The 23,235-nt window shown below is 34.3% G+C and overlaps 1 protein-coding gene across 6 annotated transcripts in view; it reads right to left on the bottom strand.

Moving 5' to 3' along the window:
• LOC140149019 (fibroblast growth factor receptor-like) overlaps positions 1–23,235 on the bottom strand; it is a 124,223-nt gene that overhangs the window by 76,751 nt on the left and 24,237 nt on the right. The window contains exon 1 of one of the 6 annotated variants that reach the window (XM_072171156.1): positions 5,560–5,868. The exons of the other annotated variants lie outside the window; for them this stretch is intronic. The gene's annotated coding sequence lies outside the window, so the exon portion shown is untranslated. Of the gene's footprint in view, positions 1–5,559; positions 5,869–23,235 lie in introns of those variants that run through there. 6 annotated transcript variants of the gene reach the window in all.

The following is a 23,235-nucleotide window of genomic DNA, read 5'->3' as shown; positions in this document are numbered from 1 at the left end:
CACTTTCAGTTTTCAGGCTATACTGTATACAATCGTCCTCACTTCCGCTTTTCCAGTTAGCTAATTCCGGCCTGATTGGAGTTAGTCGAGCCAAAGTGCAATCAAAAGCTGGAAGGGGCAAATTACTACAAAACTATACATAGTGCTTTGGTGAAGCATATATGCTAACTTTTTTTATACAAAATTAATGAGTACCCCATCAGGGAGTATATATAAGAAAATATGGGTCAATCATAACAATACACTGGATAGTTAATCCCCTAAGTAATCTGAATAATTTATCCCTGTACAAAGACTCTTCATATTCAGAAGGCTACCTGAATGTAACATTTTGGATTCAAATCCATTTACAAATTATGGCGATAGGTGATGCAATAAGCCATATATCCCCTCATTACCGTTTGTGCGTGCATCCCACGTGGTGTGATGATGCAATCGCCTTAAGTGATATATAGGCAAGGTTTTGCTGGCCAGCGAAGCCCAAAACCTGTGGCAAAGTGTCGCCGACCCAGTGCTTGGCATGCGAGGGTCTCGGTTCGAATCCCACCCAGAGCAAACAACTTCTTTCTTTGTTTTCTCTCTTTATTCCTTCCTTCTTTCCCGTCCCGCCGCCAAAAAGCCCCTGGCGGGTTAGGGTTAAGACAAGTAATGTCCGATCCTGACTCCACTTCGCAGCGCGATGCAATGTTTGAAAAGCATCGAATGTACATTTTAATTTCATTGTGCGATGTTGCGATGTTTTAAAAAGCATGTGGGGTCTGCATCTCCTTTTAAGGTCATTCTACCGATCTTGATTTTCCAGCAGCCAATCAGAAGCGTACACGGCTGCGATATCACATCGCGATGCGAAAAAGTTGAACATTGTTCAACTCCATCGCGGACCGAAATTTCCACCGCGCGATGAGAGTTTTCACCGCTGAGCTCGTAAAATCCTGGCTCAGATTACAGTTTTTATAGCATCACATCGCGCTGAGATGTGGAGTCAGGATCGGGCTTTAGGCAGCCAGTCGTGTAGGGAGTGTTTTTGCCTACAAGGCCTATACTTCGTACACAAATCTTAAATTTACACCCGCGAATTTACACACCCAGTTTTTTTTTTTTTTTCACCTAAACCTTCAAATCCTGCCTAACACTCTGCATGTACTACTACTAATACTATTTAGCTTGGATTTAAGACCTCATTTGTTGAAATTGTTTAGGAAACTAAGAATTGACTTTCATAAGAAAAGATTACATTAGATCACCTGGAATTCTACCCACCTGCAGGATACAATCTGCACTGATCTTTCGTACATGCTTTTGCTCAATGCATGTGCCAAGGTTATATGACAAAGTAACTATTTACTAACAAAGATGGGTGTCAATCTCTTCCCTTCTCTGACTTTGTCATTTTACCAGAATTACTTTCCTTTCATGAATATTACATTATGAATCATACATTTCCTGGTTTCTTAATGCCCAGCATAGCAAAAAAACAAAAACAAAACAAAACAAAACAAAAACAAAAACACTTGGATTTGTAGTTGGTGCAAGGTAAGCTAAATTTGCATAATTAAGTCAGCTAAAATCTATTTCACTCTCTTTATCTCTCTTGCTCCTGATTTGTAGATACCCTAATTACCTGTCTATGTAATTCATACAATCTCCACAGAGGCTATACAACTTCCTAAAATTTCCACAGCAACTCACCGCTGAACTTAATGTTTTGCTTCACATAGCTTAACAAGGAACCTACAACCAAAGCCACACCAAGTATGAATATAGCATAAAGGACACCAACTAAATTGAAACAGACAATCTTGTTTTTTCTTGTAACGTGAATCCATGCTGAATCTCACCTGATGGATCACTGAACAGTAATGTATGGTACTTTAATCCCTAAATCCTCCAGAATATGCTTACCATATTATTGAATGTTTGCTTCTTCTTATACCATACCTGAGTGATGGCGCACTATTTAAATCCTCAGTAAACTACATTTGCAAATGGCAATCTTTTCTTCTTGGACCTTAAACAATGCCAAATCCTTAAAGCTAATTGCAAATGGAATTATTTTCCTTCTTAAACCTGGTCACATGATACTAAATCCTCAGTAACCAAATTGGCAATTACATTTGCTTCTATGCATTCTATATATTATTAGACCAAACAATAGATAGCATTGTCTATCTAGACTAATACATATCCAAGTACTGATTCAAGGAAAGGTCTATATTATACAGTCCAACCTCCCTTATGCGGACCTCTTTTTATATGGATCTCTAATCATCTCTCTGTTATCGGGACATGTGATCATCATAGAAAAACATGTTTTGAATGCTTGGAGAGCTTATGCACCATTGCATTTAGAAGGTCATGTTGCATACAACACTCAAATACCATCTTTCATTGTATTACTCCGTTTTGAGTAATTATTTGGCTGTCTTAATGTTAGCACTTCAGACATTTAATGACAAAATTACATATAATTCACTCCAGGTTTATATCCCGCCAATGCTTTGTCCATCATGGCCAGATAAGAGAGGTTGCACTGTACTTCTGAATCTTGGAATAGAAAACTATATTACCACCGCTTTTCACCTTCTGGTAATATTTTGTTTGTTTGCAAGTTATATCATATATGGCCTGGGAAGGTGTTACTATTCACACAGACTTGAATAAAATAGTTAAATGATAAAATATGTACTTAATAGAACTGGCTCAAGTTTCTCTGAGCATGATGCCTTGAATAGCGCATGGTGAGGGCATGGCTGCTAACTCAAGCCCGCCAGGGCATGCAATTGGTTATTGCTAGGGAGAGTGTCACATCCAGCAATGGACCAGTGCTACATGTACTTGATGTGATTATAGCATTAAATTTTTTTTTAAACACTTCTCTGTCTGGTATACTTTTTTGAATTTTCGAGTGCCGTATTTGCTCAAATGGTCACCTTCTTCTACTTGATTGAGTATATTGGCAGAGGATATCCAATTCTGATGAAGTCCTACGGATGTGGTGATGAAATAAGTCGCTATTTTGTTGAGAACTGTTTAAAATATTCATTCCAACATACAATGTATTATGTATAATGCAGACTGAGTGTATCACTGTATCATAGTGCATCACGCAGAATCATAATATAATGCAATTTAGGGTATCACCGGCGCCGAGCTCCATCACTCATGATATTTCAAAGTTAATTGGGGCATGGTGAGGTGTTACAAACAACATTTATATAATCGCATTCAAGCAATATGATATATAAACGTTTTACTACATGTGTATGAAGGAAAAATACTTGCGTCATTGATGTGCCACTCTGGACCAGACTTTCATCACAGAGATGTCATTTGAATCGCACTTGGCTCATTGGAGATATCAACGATTTGTTTACACCTATCATTTTGCATCCAATGGCTTTGGTGCCACATGACTGGATACCAAATTATCCATTTACATCATACAGGCCATGGATGGGAGTCAAAGTGGAACTACTAGTACTACTGTACACTACAGTCAAGGGGTGCTCTAAAATTACCATAATTTCTATCAAATGGAGATCTTGTTCCTTCTCTGATGTACCTGAAGGGACTCTGCTTTAAACACCAGAGTTAATCTGCACTAACTTGAACATTCTTATATTTGAATTTAAATTTAAACAGAACATGCCAGATTGAATCCACACATTATTTTGACATTCTTGTAATTCAATTTTGATTTTTAAATCAAGTTTGATTTGTTAACTTTCAACTAAAATATCTCAAAACAAATAATCAATCAGTAGTACTTGCTGAGAGAAAATTGTTCACAAATCCTTGCTCTCCTCCGTAGCTATCCACTTCAATATATCATTACATCATATCACATTGCTTACAGATCTTGAGTTCTGATTTCCCAAGACCCCGATATAACCACCAAATACACTATTTCAAAATTAACTTTGGCGACTCAAAATGTGCTTCAAAGAAACACAGAAAGAAAATACTGCAATTGTCCACCTGCATCCTTCTTGTCTGGCCACGATCATTTGATAAGTCATATAGGTTTATTGCAATTTATTCTGTAACACTAAACGCCCTCCCCCTCTGGCGGCTTGACGTTTCATCCAAGGGCAATTACCACATGGATGAAGAAGGTTGAATAGGTTGATTTCCTCCAATGATTAGATGATCTATTTGATCCTAGCATCTCATGAGTCTGTTCCAACTGAGTATACATATTGGCAACCAGTAACCTGTAACCTTTTGGGATGAGTTAAAACATCTGTGTTTCACATTTAAACACAATTATTAATTGAAAAAGTAAATAAAGAAAATAAATAGTTAACTTTCTATGGGATACAGTGTACACAGATGAAGCAAGCCCTTATAGTTGAGATAAAAGGATATTCCATTATAAATGCCCTAATTACAAGCTGGCAAAATATCAACACTAATAGCATAGATGCTATAAAAAATTCAATTTTGACTGAGCCAAACTGTCATTATCTCAAACTACACGTAATCATTTAGAGAAATAGACAACTACTAGGAATACATCTATGATGTTGATCATATCCAATGTTCAAAATAAAATTAGAATAAAATTCACAATTTACCTCAAGTACAATGTCAATGTTAAATAGTGATGTCTCACACAATGTATGTGCTACATGTACTAGTACATTCAGAATATTGAATGCTTATTACCAAAATAAGGCAGTTGTTCTTGTAAACTTAACTGCCAAATACGGTACCTTTACTAAAGTAAACACAGGCAGGAGTCTTTTTAATAACATGAACGCAACAGCAACACTTAATAGCAGCAATAACAAAGCAAGTTTTGACAAACTGCCCTCTCCCAAATTGGAATAGGCACTTGAAACAAAGTTAGGACAAAGCTGATATAAAATTGGATCGATTGAGCCCATATTTATTGGTTGAGATTAACAATTCAGCACCTAAAGTCTTGATTTTTGCAGGGTTTGTTAGTTTACTGAAGTATTGTTCAGGGGTATGAGTGGAGGCTTTATAAAAAAATCTATAAAAAATAGATTAGGTTTTCTTTCCCATAAAATGTTTGCTTTTACTGTCAGATACGTCCCCTATTGATTTTGAGCCAAACAACCGAGGTGAAGCAAAGAAAATTGGAATTTACTACCAGTGCCAATGTCGCCAATGTGTGCTTCGGCACGTCCCCACGCCATCGTAATAATCAAATGATGATTCTGCACTTTATTCAAAAGCAGAGATTGGTTAAAATTTTGGACAAGACGTAGTCGAGTCCCAATATTTTAAAACATAGCGAGACCAATAAAATTGGGCATAAAGCATCCAATTTTATTATTATTATGTTTTGGATGCAATATTTTCACACACTTGGATTCATCAAAACATAATAATGGATACACATGGTCATTGCACCTGAATCTAGGACATCCTATTTGTTGTTGATATTATGTTAGTCATGCTGACAATTAAACTATCACATATACATTGTGCAAATAGTGAATAAGAAAAGAAAAGAAGAAAAAATAAAGTGCAAAATGCTACTATTCCCCCAATTTGAGCAACACAATATGCTTACACACAAATACTTACGGTATCTTAAACATTAACAATCGGTACTGACGCTAATCCAATTATCACACAGCGAAGCATTTGGTTGTAAAGACCACTATCTGCATTCCCGGTCTAAATAAACTTAATATTAAACTTCATTCACAGGATGATCCAGAATCAAAATTATGGTATTGTAATTCACTTTATATTCCCATATGTCGATAAGAATGACATTGCTATTGCACATTATATGGACGGAAAAATACTCCTATAACGATCCTAGATAAATTGGTGTCCTCGCTCAACCTGGTAGCAGTGGTGAAACATACCCATATACCGCTATAGAAGGCGCGATTTTCACTACAGCGTGAAGGCCAGCCGACCGCTACACTGACTTTCTTTTCTTTGTAAACTACGCCGTTCACATGACCTAGGTAGATTGCTTCCAATTGGCCAAGACCTTGCATGAGTATGAGTAGAAAAGTGGCCACTTTTTGTTGAACAAGTGCGGTGAGCTGTCTGATATGGTAACCTTTTTCTTCAGTTAAATGTATTAATGACGGTGTATAGGTAAACAGGGGGTCATATTCTTTGCACCAGCAGACCAGAACCAATGCTGCATATTAAATGTATGGTTAAATCCCTATTCTGTGAGCAAATCTCTTATCCCCACAGCCTATTCAACGCTGGCCCTACCCTCCAGGTAAAATTACTTATTGGATTGTTACCAGTCCTGCTCATAACAACTTGCATTTCCTGTTTGGCCCAAAGATTCAGCTTGCTTCCGAAATGAAGTTTGTTTTCCCATGTGTGCCTGGAATTTACAACCTTAAGCTAAAGCTTGTTTGCTTCATCTTCAGTAGACGACATGAGGTGAGAAATTGTTCCTTTTTAGAGATCGAGAATCGAGATGCTCGATGGTCAAAACAACTCCTACATAATGAAGTTCTTTTATAAAACTTTCCATGAAAAGTTAATATAAGTTGGTCATTATCTTCTTCTTGACCGGGATGGGAGATCATTAGATCTTGGGAAGCTTCTTACAGAGATAGGTGAAATGATAAATAAGAAATCAAAATGCATAATTTAACATTTATTGACAAAAATATTATTTTTTCTTGCAAATGTGTTGTACGGTGCAAAAACTGATTGAGGAACCAATGGTTCCTAACTTAATAAATTTAGGTGCCCAAATTTTGCTACCAAGTAAAAAAAAAACTGAGGACAACTCATCATATTCCAACCGCGCTAAGTCATTCTGCCACAATGGTTTAAATCTACGTTCAATTTAAAGATTTTTTAGGCTTACTTTCTTGCATTTCCAGTTCCATAACACGGTAACACCATTGGTAGTACTAGCTTCATTTTATATTTTTATAGTATCAATTTGGATTCCCTGATTTTATTGTTTCATCCTCCTCCTCCTTGTTCCAAAAAGGTTCATCAAATTCAAAGTTATTTTTGACTTAGATGGCAATCTTGAGTACTTAAAAACAATCAAAACTTTTGACCTATCCTATCTTATTTGCTGGCGATAAAAAGCTTTAACAGTTGGTCGCCATGGATTGAATTTTGAGTCGCATACAGCATTGGTTCTTGATGGGCAAATTTTGAACTGCTTGTTTTTGCTGTCACTTGTTTTGTAAATTTAGTATTCTAAGCTTCCTTACACATCCATAAAATGAATATATTTGTGATGTTATTTTTACGGTAGCTGTTTGGAAAGCAAAAATAAATGTAGTTTAAAAGTTTCCATTTTCAGTATTTCATATAACTGCCCTTGTACGAGAAGAAATCACAGGGTTTCAACATCCTTGTATCAAGTCTACTCTATTTGGTGGCTTTTCATTCTTCAATGGCCACTATTTTCTCCCTCCATTCAATTTTTAAAATCTTATGTTCTAACACACCAAACACCTGGTTCAATAGAGATCCAGCACTGTATGGCTTGGTAATGCTAGAATGTTCATTTACAATACATTATGTATCGAGTTACCCAAATGTGTACTTTTTGAATCAATTGCACCAGTACCAATCAATGAAATCCTTGGATTTGATAAAAATAAATAAACATGGCAGTTAGAATTAAATGTTGAATGTATCACACATTTTACAAAGTCATTATTTAATCAAGCACAGCTGTTTCTTTAATGAGGAAATAAAAAAGTACTCCAAATGAATATTAAATTGAACATAAAACTGATCAACTGGACTCACATTTATTTGAGAGGCTACAATCATGATGATGAGATCATCATGTATCGTCATGTTTTTCATAAGCTTGATACTCAAAATGTTCATCTGTAAGTTGAGAAATTATTTAAAAGTGAACAAGTCAAGACCTGTCTATTAACTAGAATTAGGTGATTTGTAATTAAGGTGGCCTAGCCCTACGGTAAAGGTTTTGATTAAAAAAGGTTCAAATACAAAGAATATGCAAATAATCTCATTAATATTCATAAAAATGCAAATAACCCAACACCAAAACTATACAAAACAAGAAGGGCTCAAGGTCCATCATCCTACAAAGTAAAAAGTCAATCGGTTATTGCATGCAGACTAGACTGCAGAATAATGGAACTTCAGCAAAATATGCAAATAAGCTCATTAATAATATTCATAAATAAACACCTGCACACAAAACTATACAGCACATAAGGTTACCATACTCTATCAGCTTACCAAATTTGATGTACATCTGGATAGATTGAGCAATGAATGATACATAAATTTATCGTTCAATCTCGAGTTTTCAAATATTGTGCAAAATGAAGTCAAGAGCGATATGACAACTTTAGCGATGAAATAATACGGAAACGCAAGTTATTTATGTGCGAGATTGGAACAATTACACACTTTGTGGTCAATTGCGAAATATTAATGCATTAGCATTTTTTACAAATAATAAAATATGATTGGATCATATTCATCATCATCATCATCAGTCGGCTACAAGCTTTCTCCAACTAATGCGATCTTGGGCAAGCTAAACAATTTTGTTTGGCTGCAGCATCCCTTCAGTATCTCCCAGGAGGTGCTGGACATACTGTAAGTACAGTGTGCTTGCGGCCGTCCCAGTTTCCTCTTCCCATGTGGTGGAATATAAAGCGCATATTCTTTCACAGGCTCGCCATCTTCAAGACGCAGTATATGGCCGAGAAATTTGAGTTGATGAATCTTGACTCTGGCAACCAGTGGAGTGGTGTTGGTCAGATTGTAGACTTTAAAAACTCATCTGTTTAAGATTGCTTATGACAATTGACTTCTATATGTGACTGTTTTTATAATTGTGTGTTAATTTTTAATTGTTCAATGTTTGCGCCTCGGTCCTCGGACTGGGTTGTCTAGATAGATGGCGCATTATAAAAGCATTATTATTATTATTATTATTATTATTATTATTATCATACATATCGCGTGCCGTATATTTATGAATATATTATAATAACCGATTGAATAGAACTAGAACATTGTTATGCTATGTACTTAACTCAGACAAATTGAATGCATTCCTACTCTAGACATATAATCATCAACAAAATGATGTGCATTATTTATATGGGAGTGAAATGATGTATTTGAAAAGGAAATTGCTGCGTGTAGTTATTAATTTCCTTCTACAGCGGAAGTCACAAATTTCACTTTTTAATAAACATACAGGTGATGTGATCAATACATGGTTGTTTGTTGTTGAAATTGATTTTGCTATATTTTTGAAAAAAGTGTTGACCAAAATCAGTATTTCATTGTCAACAACATCAAATTATTCCTATCTTAGAAACAGTTTCAGTCAAATTTCAAAGAAATATTCATCGCATTACAAAACTGATACCTTGCGACAAATGACTCTTTTTTATTTACTTTAATCACATCACATGCTGCTTGGGCCAATCGCATTTGAATTTCTGTTAATTAGTATTGGTAAAAGAGTCTAAAGTTGATGTGTGATAAAATCCTGCAAAATATGAGCGGTTTGTAACCCAATATCAATTTTTATTTTGTTCATAAAATAAATGGGTCACATGTTCCATGCATGATTCTCAGTCGTGTTCAAAAAGGTGATGCTATCCTGAAAATCCATAAAAATTTTAGAGTTATTATTCTAAATGACTAAAAACACAAACTACAAAAGAATTTACCCAATTCATTTGCCCATACCTCAAATTGATTTTCAGCATATGCCTATTCACTTTGCATGATTGTGTAACATATTTTCTTCCGTTTTTTGATTAGAGAAATTGACAGAACTTGATATTGGACATGTGATCAAAACGCAGCATAAGATGTCAAAAATTGTTAGAAATTTGCCAACCTATGAACCACATAATACTTATAGATACAGAATAAGTTGATCATCATCCATGCGCCTCAAATTTGACATAGTGTTAATTCAGTAGGTTGATTAGAATTGCAATCAGACAACATTATCTTTTCCTCCGAACTGTACTAACGATTCTGATAACAGCTCTTTATCGATGTAACAGTTGACAGGTGATGATGCATATAGCTAGCTGCATAAAACGTGGATGTTGCACTTCCGCTTCTTCACTTACTATTTACAATTGCATAAATCTGTACATCCACAATGATGATCACTCCTTTAAATTAAAAGGCACAAAATTAGAGTCATGATTCAGATATATTTGAAATAATACCTAAAGAAACATTAAAGTATTCAACCCATAAACTATCCAAACTACATTCAATCTGAATTTGTGGTCAAGACTCAAAAATTGTTAGATAGATTTAAAACTGCTGGAGAAGCAAGAACTCTTATAACTGAAATCAACTTGGAAAAGAATGCTATCATCATCAAATGTCAAGTTTCCATTTGGCGATGTTTCATCCTCACATGTGACAGTAATGTGTGATCAATGCAAACAGACATTGAAACTGACAAGGGATCCAGCCTCGTATTTCAGTAAATATGAATTGATAACCTCAATCAAGAAACATTTTAATGTCTACATGTAGCTGCTCTGTAGAGCAGAGAATGCTGGTTTTACCCTTTCAAGTTCTAGTTGATTTCATGTTAAAAACAAATTCCCAGGCTCCTTTTGTTTGCTAATGCTACTTAGTGATTACATTTTAGCATGAATAATGAAATCCTCTGTTTCAAAACTGGTCACCATTGAGGTAAAAATTAAAATGTACGTTTACATTACATTTTAAAACAAGTTTCATTTGATAGTATAACAGTTTCCCTAACCAAATTGAAAAGAAATCCGACATGGTTGGAGAGGTTTTGAAACTGAGGCAAAGTTGTATAATCTGTAGTGTGCATGACATTTTGACCCTCGTCAGACACACATAATTGCGTCATCCAACCATCATTTTCTTTACCATGGTCCGATTATAGTTGACTAAACAATGTACGGTCACACGATAGTATACTATTGTCTATAGTCGGATAACAGTACTAAGTGCTTGTTTTCACGCTGAAATGCATGATCGGATGACACATTGTGTGGGTCACACGGTTGATTGTTTGTACTAACTATTATCAAACCATAGTAACTTGGGCGCTAATGATGCTAATTCGCATCGTTGGGGAATGATGGTACAACTATAATCTGACCATGGTCGCTTGTCCGACCATCTTGGTAAAAACATGCACGTCTGACCAGGGTCTAAAATGAAGTTCTATCAAGCATAATGGCCATTTAATTAAAACAAAAAATATAATAAAGTATCAAAAAGTTCCTAAGTTTTTATGGAATTCTTTCTTCAACAAGAACATTAAATACTGAATTTGTGATTTCACACCAAAGGTTTTATTATGACATACTTTTTCGTTCAAAATGGATACTGCTAAAACTTCCAACATGTTTAAAGTGGTTTTTTTTATACCTGTTATAGTATTACACCCTGCCCAATTTTGTGCCTATTTTTGCATTTTTCTCAAAATTATAGCGCATTAGGGAAAAGTAAGATATGTATATTATAGGGGCAAGGACTACAACGACTGCTCTGGAAAATTTATTTCAGCACAGACAACAGTTGTGGAGTTACAGTCAAAAATGAGGGAAAACCAATATTTGATCAATAAATCAATAACTACTTGCTTTGAGTTGCTGAATTTTCAGTACAGTAGTTGTAGCCCTTGCCCCTATAATATACATATCTTACTTGTCACCGATGTGCTATATTTTTGAGAAAAATGCAAAAATAGGCACAAAATTTGCCAGGGGTGTAGTACCCCCTTAACTGATGAAATGTCTATTCCATGTCACCTGAATGGGTAGCTCTAGCTCAGAGCCCTCACAGAGGGTGAATCAGTGCTGGTCCCATCCCCAATGACCAGAAAGCCGGAGTAATGACTTGGAGTAATGACTTCTGAAGGCAAGCCTAGTAGCCCCAGTTCCCTAGAAAGTCTGAGATCTAGAAACCATGGGCCTCATGAAAGAACAGGGGATACCTTGAAACATCCACTGAATGAGTAACTTTACTCAGGTAAGAGAAATAAAACAAAATAACACAAAAACAACACTCCATGTCATGATATTTGGTCTTCAGTCGTTTTGGTTTTTTATTCAGTGGAAAAATATAAGTCAACTTTGGAGCAAAGCTACTGAGTAGGTGCAGATCAATCCAGCAATATAGCCTGTCATTTTGGAAATATTGCAATATGAAATATTTATGTAAATTGTAAAGGCAATTTCATATAAAATGCATTTTAAAGCATGAGCGCCAACACTTATTGCAATTATGAAACGGGACTTCATTAGCCAACCCATACATCATTATCCATGGTATTCATACCTGAACAAGTTATTTTATATTGTTACAAATTACTTCTGGTCATTCTATTATGAAATTTAATAAAAATTTCTTTCACACCTTGCAGATTTCAATAGGCATATATGCAACATAAAGCAAAATTATAGATGTTTATTAACAAATAATGAATTACATACATTTAGACAACTATACAACATACAATGGAATCCAGGGGCCTCACACAATTAACAAATCATCTTTTGTAAGGAAAAGATTTCTCTTCACTGAGACTCACTATAAATCACTTTCTAGTTCCAATATCAAATATTCAACTGTCTCCATGACAACAGTTATCTCTTCACTTTCAATTGTCAATTCATGGAGCTCAATCCACTATTTAAGCAATTAAATTAATGGGATGATGGGCCTAATAATAAATAATTTATGGTTTTATAAAATTACAAATACATACTTTTAGGAAAGTAGATATATGTCACAATTGATTTAAAAGTCCCTACATTTTTCTGGTTTTTTTATAGCCAATAGTGAAGATTCCAATGGCTTCCAAAGTTTAATTGGTGGGAAATATTAATATTTATTCGCTTGACAGATTGATCAGAAAAGGTGTTTACTTTTGAAGAATATTATTTGATAATTTTTGATTTCAAGGAATTAAGAAACAAATATAAACATCAAAAGGAACACTTAATTTTTTTTTAAATGGTTAAGAGAATATGGTAGATGCATTCACACACTCAAAAAAAAAAAATTAAAAACTTGCACCAATCCACCAACACTCAATTTCAGTCTGAATGTCAATCTTTTTACTTATGACATTTTTCAATTAACTGAAATTGTATTGAAATTTGAAGATTACCATCCTTTGTATAGTATTTACATATTTATTGTTTTGTACACAGTACATAGTTGGTGTTTTACAAGCCCCAAGATTCAATTTTAGTGTTTTCCAACACATTATCATAAATAATTCATACTTTGCATTTCATTTTGTTTGTTTCTTGCTCTGCTGTGCTGATCTGTAGGTACATCCTAAAAAATCCTCAACATTATCAAATTTACATTATAAATCAATGTTATTTGTTTTGTGCATATTTCTTACTCATGTTTGATGCATGATTGAGTTGCAAATTAACAATTTGACAAACTATCAATCAGTGTTGCACCTAAATCTTTAAATCTATATCATTCTCTTACCATTTTCCTTTCATACTAATTGGTTATTTAAAAGGGCATTTCGTGATCCACAACATCATCCCCCCACTTTTCTTTTAAAAAGTTGAGATTTTTATATCACTGGAAACCTCCGGCTATATAATGTACAAAATATTTCTTGCATATTAATTCATTTAGCAAAGATACCGTGAAATTATAATTTCGTTCTGGTATACCACATTATCTATGGAGCTAGTGTAATACACATAAATCATTCATAACTCGCAAATGCAAAATCGGAATCAACTGACATTTGTGTGGCTTTTGTGTGGATATCTACTGAAAAATGTCATAATAAAATTCCCTTTAAAAGGGAAAGCCAGCCTCAATGTAGAAGAGGTCTTGTAATTAGTTTTGGTCAATGTGAAAGGCATTTTTAGGATCACGCTTACATCTACATGACAGTCCACCAAACCATCAACGATGAGAACATGCACACTGAAACAGCAGAAAACATTAATTCCTAATCTCATGTCAACTCTTTTAATTCATTACATGTACTCCAAATTGTTCTGGTCTGTTTGTTTTGTTGTTGTTGTTGTTGTTGTTGTCGTTTTTTTTTTGTCTTTTCAGCTTTTTACCCACGATATCTCAATTTCCAATTTTGTAATACCAGAACTTACGAACTCAATATCTTCGCTTAGGAATGTCCGATTTCACTGCTTTCGATATATACACTGCCGGTTTGAGTTAACTTACATGTACATTTTATTTTAAAATAACTTAATTAATTCGCAATGTATAGTTTAAGCCTACTATATTATAATAGATAGTGGCCAGCACATTTATAAAGGACTGGTTACTCACTACAATCTTCACTCTTAAACTGTGTTTTTCTGAATGTGCTGATCATGTTGATTGCTAGTCGGAAACTCCTGCGAAGCTATGGACATGGCATCTTACATACTCCATTCTATAACAGTCTGCCTAGTGCCTTGTGTGTTTTCTCTTCAATCATTTTGTTGAATGTAATTTGATGAATCAAATAGTTATGTGTCATTTTATTTATAATAAAGAAGTTATTAAATTAATAAAGTAAGACAATTTATTTATCTATAAGTGCATGTCAAATGGGGTACATTGTTCAATACTATATGGTCATTTTCACGGTAAAGGGTGTAACTTTGGATTTTTAACATTTTGATCCGTAGTTTTCTAATAAAGCCACAGAATTCCATGATTTTTGGCCACATAAGTCATCTAGTTAGCAGCTACCTTGGGTAGCATAATCATCTTCGGGAGTTACTGCGTTCAGTTTTAGCAGGCTTAAATGTACCTAATATTGCCATTTTGAAAAACTGTAAAAAACAGTAACATTTTTGTAAAACCCTGTGTTTTCTTCAGTTAGTTCATGGATAATTTTTCTTATCCTGAAAGTACGGTCATATGTTCAGTAAACACTGCCACATTAGATTTAATTGTGAACAGCCCTGTATTTTTGAGAACCGGACTTCGATATTTGTCGTTTCGAGGCTTCATTTTCCGTTAACAATTGTTAACAAACTTTGTGGGTATAGCTTTGGTTCATAATTCTTGGTTATTTCTTCACTTCTTCTTGATTCATAACAGTTGATATCTTAACTTGAAATGGGTAACAAAAATTAGTTGATTTGCAAGCTTTTAAAATTTTTATAAAATCTTGACTTCAAAGAGCCGATTTTCCGTTAACTTTTTGAAGCCTCGAAACAAACTGTTCAGCAAGCTTGGGCAAATATAAATAAAAGAGCTCATCCAATCTATTTATCAAAATGTAGCAAAGTAGATCCTCAAGTCACTTGTTTTTAAATCATGGAGATATATATCACCGTTTGAAAATGGGACCCAATACAAACTTTCCGTTAACAATTGAAGCCTCCGAAACAAATGAAGCCTCCGAAACAACAGTAAACTTAATTATCATCTATGCATATCTAAATTGGTATGTTCCATATTGATATCTGCATTGTAATTGTTGCATGATATGTGCAGAATGTCATAAATTTAAAAAAATTGATATTATGGTTAATGCTTGAAAAATATACTGATATCCAAGAAAGCCCGTTTCGGAGGCTTCACATGCAAATAACACCATACTTAACAAATGGGTGAAAAAATTATCATGTTATAAATCTGCAATATCTGCCGCATAGAATCATTGATTCAATACACACAAGAAAATAACAGCTTAGATGATCCCAACAGTGTTGTTTTAAAAAAAACTACTTCTGCCATGTTTAACCATTGTAAACATGAAGCCTCCGAAACAAAAAAAATGACTTGCTGTGATAATTTAATTTTTGTCACAACTGAAATTCAATACTTAGAAGCAAAGCATGAAAATTGGTAATTGTGATATTTTTGTGTGACCCTTAAGGGTATCCGTAGGGAGAACACTTTGTTTTACGGCCAGGTCTGACCAGGTGCATGTTTGTTCGCAGTCTACAGGTGTAACTAGGTTGTTGTATATTCTATAATTTTCCTGGTGTGTTAACTGTGATTACATCTAGACACCAGTTTATTTTTTATTTGAACGGGACCCTAATTTAATGAGAAAAACGCCGAAAAAGAGAGGCCCGGCAAAAGCCGATTTGCAGACAATTTTGTAGCTACAGACAGCTCGTATTCCATATAACAACTACGGAAACCAATCAGTGCCAGAAGTGTTGATTTATATTTCATCCACTTAGGTAAAACTTTAAGGCTGATCATTTTAATTATAAATGTAGTGTGTGTGTAAAAGTATATTTCTCAAAATGGAGGAGAGCGCCTATGACTATTGTCCGTTCTGTCTACATGGTCTATGATAATTATTTTCTTACCGAAATATATTCACTTAACACAGACCACGGTTGCCAAACAAATGAGGGCAAACCGCTGGTCAAATCATTGAAAAGTCGCCTAATATTTTTTTATCAACCGTTGGTTTCTATGAGATAAAAAACTACCAGAAGTCGCATAAGCCAATGTTGAGAAGTCATGCAATATTTTTCTTAACCATCAATTGGTGTCTATAGGACAGGAAATTGTCGCGAGGAAAATCTTCAAAACTCATCCTATTGACCTAGGCCTATTACATCGCGGGTTTGGCAACCCTGCAATATATACAGTTATATAACATCGCACCGCATTGTGAGGTGAACGAACTGAATGTTGACATTGTATTCAGGATTTAAAACAAGAACTGTCTTTAACCAGACAATGCGGTTGGTATAAAACATAGCGTGTGATATCATGATATCAACTTCAAAATCTAAAAACAAAAGTAAAGAAATAATTTAGGCGAAATAAATAAACAGCGACAGCAGGTGCTATCTTGTCAATAATGATAAGAGGAACATGAAAAAAACCCAGCAGAGAGCATGCACCCCAGTAAAGAGTTAAATAAAGCAAGGAAAAATCATAATGTGCAGAAGGCCTACTTTTCGGATGATATTCACAGAAACAAAAATAAAGAACTAAAGATCTAAAAACAAAAGTAAAGAAAATGAGGGCGAAATAAATAAACAGCGTACAGCATGTGATGACTTGTCAATAACGATAAGAGGAGCATGTACCTCAATAAAGAGTTTAAATAAAACAAGGAAAATCATAATGTGTAGAGGCCCACTTTTCGGATGATATTCACTGAAACAGAAAAAAAGAAATAAGTTTAAAGAATTATATATTTTAAGATTAGATAATGAACAATCATACATAAAAATGTGACAGGTGTCTGATGATATTTATACACTTCAAGCAAAAAATAAAGAACTACTTAACACGCGACATAAATAAATAGCCATATTTTATGAACGAACTGAATGTTGACATTGCGGACCAGGATTTGAAACAAGAACTGTTTTCAAAAAGAAAACGCGGTTGGTATAAAAACATAGCGTGTGCTATCATGATATAAACTTCAAAATCTAAAAACACAAGTAAAGAAATAATTTAGGGCGAAATAAATAAACAGCGTACAGCAGGTGCTATCTTGTCAATAATGATAAGAGGAACATGAAAAAAAACCAGCAGAGAGCATGCACCCCAGTAAAGAGTTAAATAAAGCAAGGCAAAATCATAATGTGCAGGAGGCCTACTTTTCGGATGATATTCACAGAAACAAAAATAAAGAACTACGTTAATACGTTTAAAAAATTATATAATTTGAAATTAAATAATGCAAAATCATACATAAAAATGTGACATGTGTCTGATGATAATTATACACTTCGACCAAAAATTAAAAAAATACTTAACACGCGACATAAATAAACAGCCATCTATCAAGAATGACAAGAGGAACATGAAAAAAAACCCACCTAATATATGAGAGCATGCACCCCAATAAAGAATTGCTTTAAAATAAAACAATGAAAAATCATGACATGTGAAATGTATGTTGATACACTTATAAATAATACTCAAGGGTGAAATAAAAAAAACACCTTATCTACCGATATTTCCACAGTTAAACATACTCAGTGATCACTTGTACTAAAACAAAAATAAAGAAATACTTCACAAATGATAAGAGGAACACATAAAAATAAATAAGCGAGCATTTCCCAAAAAAAAAATTAGTAAAAGATAAAATAATGATAAAACGTACAAGAAGGGCAAAATATTTGTCATAAAAACTTATTAAATGCTCATTTGCTCTAAGATATTTAATGTTTGCAATTTACTCCTAGTTTATCATTTATTTATTATTTATCTAGGCTTATATATCTTTTATTTATTTATCTATTAATTTATCTATTTATCAATTTATTTCAATATCATTATTATTAAGTGCCTATTTATAATGATATTTAAATCTATCAACATTATGCTTACGTCATCCAGGAGTTATTATCCCACTTGAAATCGCCATATAAACACAAATTAATAAAGAAATACCCAATGGGTGAAATAAAAGCATGATCTATCTTTTCAAGAATGAAAAGAGGATATAAAAATATAACAGAGCATGTCCTATAAACATGATAAAGAATTATTTAAAATCGTACAAATGTGAAACATATAATATGACATATACTTAAGGGATCTGGAATGAGCGTTTTGAGCGTTTCGACAGTATTTTTGTGGGAAATGAGAGCACATCAGACACATCGAATTGCATTCTGAATCTGAAGAATGTCTTTCTCATATCAAATAATTTTCATTTTTGAAATTCACGATATAATGCAAATTTTATGACAAATTATTAAAATTTGATATTTTTCAAATTTTTGATATATAACAGTCCTCGAAGTAAATTTTATAAATCTAATGACATATTCTTAAAGTGTATGTAGCTGGGAGGAAAAGCCGACGATCAATTGAAAATTTTGACCTTTCATATTGAAGATATGGATTTTATTTCACAAAAGACCTTTATATTTTTGGGGGGGGGTGGAATCCATATCTTCAATACGAAAGGTCACAATTTTCAATTGATCGTCGGCCTTTCCTCCCAGCTAGGACTACATATACTTTAAGAATGTATCATTAAATTTATAAAATTTACTTCGAGGACTGTTATATATCAAAAATATCAATTTTTAATGATTTGTCATAAAATGTGTATTACATTAATTTCAAAAATCAAAATTATTTGATATCAGGACATTCTTAGTATTCAGAATGCAATTCGGTATGTCTGATGTGCTCTAATGTCCCACAATAAATACTGTCCAAACGTTCATACCCCAGCCCTTAACATAAAACAAAATAAAACGGTCATGATAATATGACATTAAGGGCGAACACCACTAATGAAGCGTCTTGGTTGAAATGCACGTGAAAATTAATGTCTTTCTTTGCTCAACTTGAGGCCTTTTTGGCTCTCATAGTTGCCTGATGTACCCGTTACATTTTATTAAGAAACAAGGTAGTATAGTTTCTCTCCATTGATTTTGCAATAGCGTCTCCAGGAGGGGGGCTCAGAGGGCTTTCAGATTTATGCGGGGGGGGGGGGGCTTAATGCCTAAAAATTTTACATATCCCTCTAGCGTTGGTTGTCAGTAGATTGCAGTCACTCCTCATCAAGTGTTGACAAAGACAACAGTGGTTGTTGAAACGCATACACAGTAAGTGCATTTTCTTGGATCAGATACTACGAACTCTGGTTTACTAGTTTACTCTACCGATCCTGATGAATTTGTTCAATCAATAACGATATCTGGGGGACCAATCACAAGCCAGATTCATTTAAAGATGCATTACATCATGACCAATTTTAGTTAGGCCAGAAATTGGCCTAACTCTCCATAGAATCCCGTGTTAAAAAGTTATCCGCAATCCAAAGTCAGTAGTCCACTTGGGAAGCTAACAAACAGAGGGCGTACGGTGACTGAAAAGATTAGATGTGAAAATATATCAATTGTGCACAAATAACAATCAGAGTTTTAAGCTTAAATGCAATAGCCAGAAGCACAATTGGCAAGTGGAGTACGGAGAAGTCTAGCTACACCCTGGAAGGGAAAAAACAGTATTTGAAACGAGGAAATGTGCAATATGACTTAATGTAATACATTAGAAAAGGCTTAAAAGGCAACTATTAGGCCCTGATTCATATTTAATCATCATTTAGGCCTGTAAATTAGATTGTCTGTGTAAATTTAGCAGGATCCGACTTTTTATGACGACTTTCAAAATGTGTTACATTTCAGAAACACCAAGCTGTTTGTGAGGTGGCGTTAGCTGTATGGGTTATAGGTTGAACTTTTTACAATATTTCTGGAAAAAAATCCTGAAATCCATATATTAATTTTTACAATGGATGTCGTCATCTGACCTTCTGCTTGCACAAAGGGAAGTTTTGAAGAACTGAGTTGTTTTCCGGCCCCTGTCTGTATAGAAAGTCAGTGGGGTTATTTACTGGTGTGCACCCTAAAAGGCCCTTGTCATAACCAATGGTGGCGGCATGATTTTTCCGTGCATGAGGGTTTAGGGAAATTAAATTATATGTCTAAACTTGAGGTTGCATGTTTAAAACATGGTCTTTTTTTAACGCATGTTTGGGGTATTGAAATGATATTTTTTTGGCTTGCACAATCATGGTAAAGATCCATGTCATACATAAGAGATTATAGGACATACAATACTTGGTAGGCCTAATGATAATGCGTAAACTTTGTACCTGCTAGGGAACTGAAATCAGACTGAAAACACAAACGTCATTCGAGGCTCTGTCTCACCAGTTGCATTTACAAGGCCCTTGTTATAACCAGTGGTGGCGGATGATTTTTTTCTGGGGGGTGGGTGAAGGGTCACACAAGGTTCTGAACAGAAACGTCACATACGGACCAACCCACACTACCGAGAACCGCGAATGCCGAGAACCGCGAAAGCCGAGAACCGCTCTAGTTTACCTATTTTTTCATGTCAACTTGTAGTAGTTAGCCAAATATTTTACTTTTATGATCACCTGTGTTGTTAACTGAAGCCTCCGAAACACAAATCGCTTGAATTGCCAATTCTAAAAAATAACTCCAATTTCTGTGAAACTTGGCTGGGAGGTTCCTTTCATCAAGTAGAATTTGTACATGAAGTTAGACATTTAAATTATTTTAGGAACCCAATTAAAACTTAAAAAATATGTTTAAGGTTGGGAAATTTCCATTGCAAATGACCCTTGATGTTAAAAATTTTCAAAATTGCAATTACAAACATAGCAAAACATGGTATAAAATTTAACTTATATCTGTTGACTTACTTTGGAATGGGATTTCACATGTATTCCAGCTTTCATGTCATAATTTTCTGAGCTTATGTAAAATACATTTTTTCTTAGATTTTAACCAAAATGTTATGGAAATGTCAAATTTTTTATCAGAAATCAAAAGGTTTAAGCCTTGAAACACTATTTTACTGGAATTTAAGTTGCTTCTATGCATGATTACAGTAAACAGAAACATATTTAAGTGGTTTGAAATTTTGACCCTAAAAATCAAAAGTTACACCCTTTACCGTGAAAATGACCATATGCATAAATGATGCCCATATTATAGCTAGGCCCTAAAAACTTTATTTTGCATCGGATTTTTCCCGTTGAAAAGACAAAACTGATGTTTATGATAGCAACCATTTCATCAATAACATTTTGAGTCATTTTTATCCATAAAACGACACAGGATATGATAGATAACTACTTTCACATCAATATGGTCCATATGATCACAGATTGTTGAGAATCTGTGATATGATCCGGGATATGATGAAGATTTTGATTCTATAGATCTGTTATCAACATGATATCACGCTGTTCAGTGGTCAAGGAGTAAGAACCCCGGTCAAGGACACTGATATGAAATCATAGGTGATGTCAGATTTTCTTCTGCTGACCATATGATGCTATATATATTAACTATTATTGTTACATTTAGGCCTTTAAACTTTTAAAGTCATAATTAATTAGTTCAAACATAACTTTGGTAATACTCACTCATTTTCGTTCGTTGAAACGGCAAAACATACTTACTTTTCCTAACAAATCGAATTAAAATATTTTTAAAAAAATTTAACCACAAAAAGTAAAAAAAAAAAATCATTCCAATACCACTAAAATATAATCTCTTGAGTAAACTGACCCCAAACCTGAAACAGGTACCAGCCCCAAATGGGCTGGTGAAAAGAGGATGCTAGGATCACAAAATACTCCTTTAATTTTGACTATAATGATAAGACAGCATTCATAATACTGATTCACTTTATTAGTCGACCCCTGCCCCCTCTAATAAACGTCCTCACCAGTTTTTTTTAACTAAAATGTTTCAAAAATGCTGATATTTCTATTTTATCTCATGTAAGTAAGCTTTACCATCGACAATTCGACATTATAGGGTCTATGGCTTTGGTCCACACACAATTGATAATTGCCGAAAATGACATTGCAAACCCCGAGGTGAACTGATCTTTAAGTTCATAGTTCACCAACATAGCATGATTTTTAAGCTTCCGTAACAAATTTTTCCTTTTTCTTTTCATGAATTGTCATTGTGAAAAAGACCTCTAATAAACACCCCCCATCCCTTTCCCCAAAAATGTGACACCCAAGGGCATGGTAATACAGTGCATTGAGCATTTTGTTTGAGCCTGGTCCCATCAGGATTCAAGCATGTCTCCACACGGAGCGACCATTGTGGAATGTGGATTAAGATATATCACAAGCTTTATATAAATCATGCATAAATTAAGACTAGATTTGTTACTATACAATCAGGTAATCAAAAGCTTGTTTAAATTTTATCCTGAAAAATCAGTTTGTCATTAAAGTAGGCCTATTAATAGGAAGCATCCAATTCCCAATTTCTCATGAAATAAGAGTTGTTTGCACTTCTTGTCATTTAACCACAATCTTCATGTTTTTCAAGACTTTGCCCATCTAAATGTAATTCAGGGAAAATCCACTTTGCAAGTTTCCCAGGCAATATTGACCTCTGAAACTTTGCTAAGCCATAAGGTTGTCACCTGGACCAAGTGCAATGAGAGCTTAGAACAGTTGACATTTATGAATGAATGAAATGGATACTACTGCTGTTGTTTTTCTCACTGCTGAGCCCAGACCAGACACTAAAACCAATTTGTGAAGGATTACCAGTATTTTTGATGATCATCATATGATACTGGACTGACATCCTCACATATGTTATGACCATTGGCGATTATCTCTGGACTTCTAATCTGTTGTGAATGAATGACTTAAAATCAGAGTTTCAAAACTGATTGGAATTGAATCTGAGAACATAAATTTGAGCAGTTTGTATGATGTGTTTGATCCACAGACTACAGACTTCACACTTAAGGCCAAGGAAAGTCGAT

Source organism: Amphiura filiformis, chromosome 3, assembly GCF_039555335.1.
Source record: "Amphiura filiformis chromosome 3, Afil_fr2py, whole genome shotgun sequence".
In the NCBI taxonomy this organism is placed as follows: Eukaryota; Metazoa; Echinodermata; class Ophiuroidea; order Amphilepidida; family Amphiuridae; genus Amphiura; species Amphiura filiformis.
The sequence above is the reverse complement of the archived record's forward strand: the minus strand, read 5'-3'. Positions and strand labels throughout refer to the sequence as shown.